Here is a 4,041-nt window from a genome sequence, read left to right as displayed (position 1 = left end):
CTCCTCCTCCTTGATGCATTCGGCCATGTTGACTAAGTCAATGGCTTTGCACTCTCCTTTTGGATTCTCTTCTGTATTACTTGGGAGAATACTGGGAGGAGTTTCAATAACTTTCTTACTCAGCTGGCCTACTTGTGCCTCCAAATTTCTAATGGAGGATCTTGTTTCATTCATGAAACTGAAAGTGGCTTTTGACAGATCAGAGACTATATTGGCTAAATTAGAATTATTTTGTTCAGAGTTCTCTGTCTGTTGCTGAGAAGATGATGGATATGGCTTACTATTATTCAGCCTATTGCGTCCACCATTGTTAAAACCTTGTTGAGGTTTTTGTTGATCCTCCAGGAGAAATTTGGATGATTTCTCCATGATGGGTTATAGGTATTTCCATATGGTTCACCCAGATAATTAACCTCTGCCATGGCAGGGTTCTCAGGATCATAAGCTTCTTCAGAAGCTACCTCTCTAGTACTGTTGGATGCATGTTGCAATCCATTCAGATTTTGAGAGATCATGTTGACCTGTTGAGTCAACACTTTGTTCTGAGCCAGTATGGCATTCAGAGCATCAATTTCAAGAACTCCCTTCTTCTGAGGGACCCCATTATTCACGGAATTCCTCTCAGAGGTATACATGAACTGGTTGTTTGCAACCATGTCAATGAGTTCTTGAGCCTCTTCAGGCGTTTTCTTCAGGTGAATAGATCCACCTGCAGAATGGTCCAGTGACATTTTCGAAAATTCAGAGAGACCATAATAGAATATATCTAATAGGGTCCATTCTGAAAACATGTCAGATGGACATCTCTTGGTCAGCTGCTTGTATCTTTCCCAAGCTTCATAGAGGGATTCACCATCTTTTTGTTTGAAAGTTTGAACATCCACTCTCAGCTTGCTCAGCTTTTGAGGAGGAAAGAATTTATCTAAGAAGGCAGTGACCAGCTTATCCCAGGAGTCCAGGCTATCCTTAGGTTGTAAATCCAACCATATTCTAGCTCTGTCTCTTACAGCAAAAGGGAAAAGCATGAGTCTGTAGACTTCAGGATTAACTCCATTTGTCTTTACAGTATCACAGACTTGCAAGAATTCAGTTAAAAACTGATAAGGATCTTCAGATGGAAGTCCATAAAACTTGCAGTTTTGTTGCATTAATGCAACTAGTTGAGGCTTAAGCTCAAAGTTATTGGCTCCAATGGCAGGAATGGAGATGCTTCTTCCATCAAACTTGGATGTTGGCTTTGTGAAATCACCAAGCATTCTCCTTACATTATTATTATTATTTTCGGCCATCTCTTCCTCTTGTTCGAAATTTTCTAAAAGGTTGCCTCTGGATTGTTGTAATTTAGCTTCTCTTAATTTTCTCTTCAGAGTCCTTTCAGGTTCTGGATCACCTTCAACAAGAGTGCCTTTATCCTTGTTCCTGCTCATAAGAAAGAGAAGAAAACAGGAAAAGAAAGAGGAATCCTCTATGTCACAGTATAGAGATTCCCTTATGTTAGTAGAAGAAGAAAGGGGTAGAAGAATGAAGGAGGAGGTTCGGATTTGGATGAAGAGAGGTGAAGAGAAGTGTTAGTAATTAAATAATTAAATAGAATAAGAAAAGAGAAGAGAAATTTTCGAAAATAATTTTGAAAAAATGGTTAGTGATTTTCGAAAATTAAAGATGAGATGAGATTAAAATTAGAATTTAAAACAATTAAAAAGAATTTTTGAAAAAGAGGGGGAGAATTTTCGAAAATTTAGAGAGGGAAAAGTAGTTAGGTGGTTTTGAAAAAGATAAGAAACAAACAAGGAGTTAGTTAGTTGATTGAAAAAGATTTGAAATCAAATTTTGAAAAAGATAAGAAGATAGGAGGTTAGATAAGATATTTTGAAATCAAATTTTGAAAAAGATAAAATTTTTGAAAAAGATAAGATAAAAGATAAAAAGATATATTTGAAAAAGATATTTGAAAAAAAAGATTTAATTTTAAAAATTACTTAACTAACAAGAAACTACAAGATAAGATTCTAGAATTTAAAGATTGAACCTTTCTTAACAAGAAAGTAACAAACTTCAAATTTTTGAACCAATCACATTAATTGTTAGCTAATTTTTCGAAAATTGGATAAAAAGATAAGAAAACGATTTTGAAAATATTTTGAAAAATATTTTTGAAATTTTCGAAAATAAAAAAAATGAAAAAGATATGATTTTTGAAAAAGATTTTGAAAAGATAAGATTTTTAAAATTGAAATTTTGACTTGACTTGTAAGAAACAACTAATTTTTAAAAATTTTTGACCAAGTCAACCCAAAATTTCGAAATTTTGGAGGGAAATAAGGAAAAGATATTTTTGAAATCAAATTTTGAATGAAAAACACAAAAATGACCCAAAACATGAAAATTTTGGATCAAGACACAAGATGCATGCATGAATGCTATGAATGTCAAGATGAACACCAAGAACACTTTGAAGATCATGATGAACATCAAGAACATAATTTTGAAAAATTTTGATGCAAAGAAAACATGCAAGACACCAAACTTAGAAATTTTTAATGCATGGAAAATATGAATGCACAAGTGCACATGAAAAACAACAAAAGACACAAAACAAGAAATCATCAAGATCAAACAAGAAGACTTGTCAAGAACAACTTGAAGATCATGAAGAACACTATGAATGCATGAAATTTTCGAAAAAAAATGCAAGAAAAATTTTAAAAGCATGCAATTGACACCAAACTTAAAAATTAACACAAGATTCAAACAAGAAACATAAAATATTTTTGATTTTTATGATTTTATGATTTTTTTGTATTTTTATTAATTTTTTTCGAAAAACATTTTTGGAAGAACGAAAAATAAAAGAAAAATTTTTGAAAAAGATTTTTGAAAAGAAAATTACCTAATCTGAGCAACAAGATGAACCGTCAGTTGTCCATACTCGAACAATCCCCGGCAACGGCGCCAAAAACTTGGTGGACGAAATTGTGATCACTTGTATGTATTTATAAAAGATGTATACTCTGAGGGCATTGTTTATTTTCTTCACAATCTCGTTCAACTAACCAGCAAGTGTATTGGGTCGTCCAAGTAATAACCTTACGTGAGTAAGGGTCGAATCCACAGAGATTGTTGGTATGAAGCAAGCTATGGTCACCTTGTAAATCTCAGTCAGGCAAATTAAACATGATACTTGATTAGATTCAAAATAAATAAAAAGGAATAATAAAAGGGATAGAACACTTATGCAGATTCATTGGTGGGAATTTCAGATAAGCGGATGGAGATGCTGTAGAGCTCTTGGACGCCTGCTCTCCTACTCCTTCTACTCAATCCTTCTCACTCCTTTCCATGGCAAGCTTTGTATAGGGGTTCACCATCAACTGTGGCTACTTTCATTCCTCACGGGGAAATAACCTGTGCGGCTGTCACTCGCACAGCTAACCAGTCTGGAGGCATCACCCGTGGCTGATGGCTACATCCCATCCTCGCAGTGAAAACTATGCAACGCACTCTGTCACAGTACGGCTAATCACCGGTTGGTTCCCGCTCCTACTGGAATAGAATCCCTCTTTTGCGTCTGTCACCAACGCCCAGCAGGTTAAAGTTTGAAGCACGTCACGGTCATTCATGATCGGAATCCTACTCGGAACACCACAGACAAGGTTGGACTTTCCGGACTCCCAGGATCCTACTCGGAACACCACAGACAAGGTTGGACTTTCCGGATCCAGATGAATGCCGCCAACTATCTAACTTATACCACGAAGATTCTGTTGGGGAATCTAAGAGATACGCATTCAAGCTCTGTTGCATGTAGAACGGACATGGTTGTCAATCACGCGCATTCATAAGTGAGAATGATAATGAGGGTAATCTGACTCATCACATTCATCATGTTCTTGGGTACGAATGAATATCTTGGAATAAGAATAAGAGAGAATTGAATAAAAGATAATAGAATTGCATTAATACTTGAGGTACAGCAGAGCTCCACACCCTTAATCTATGGTGTGCAGAAACTCCACCGTTGAAAATACATAAGCAAAGAGT

The 4,041-nt window shown here is 35.5% G+C and overlaps 1 non-coding gene across 1 annotated transcript; it reads left to right on the top strand.

Moving 5' to 3' along the window:
* The first annotated feature begins 789 nt into the window (after positions 1-789).
* LOC112719050 (small nucleolar RNA R71) lies at positions 790-893 on the top strand. Its single transcript, XR_003161370.1, has one exon. It is a non-coding gene; the product is annotated as a small nucleolar RNA R71 (small nucleolar RNA).
* The last annotated feature ends 3,148 nt before the right edge of the window (positions 894-4,041 follow it).

Source organism: Arachis hypogaea, chromosome 10 (assembly GCF_003086295.3).
Source record: "Arachis hypogaea cultivar Tifrunner chromosome 10, arahy.Tifrunner.gnm2.J5K5, whole genome shotgun sequence".
In the NCBI taxonomy this organism is placed as follows: Eukaryota; Viridiplantae; Streptophyta; class Magnoliopsida; order Fabales; family Fabaceae; genus Arachis; species Arachis hypogaea.
This window is presented reverse-complemented; position numbering and strand designations above follow the sequence as displayed.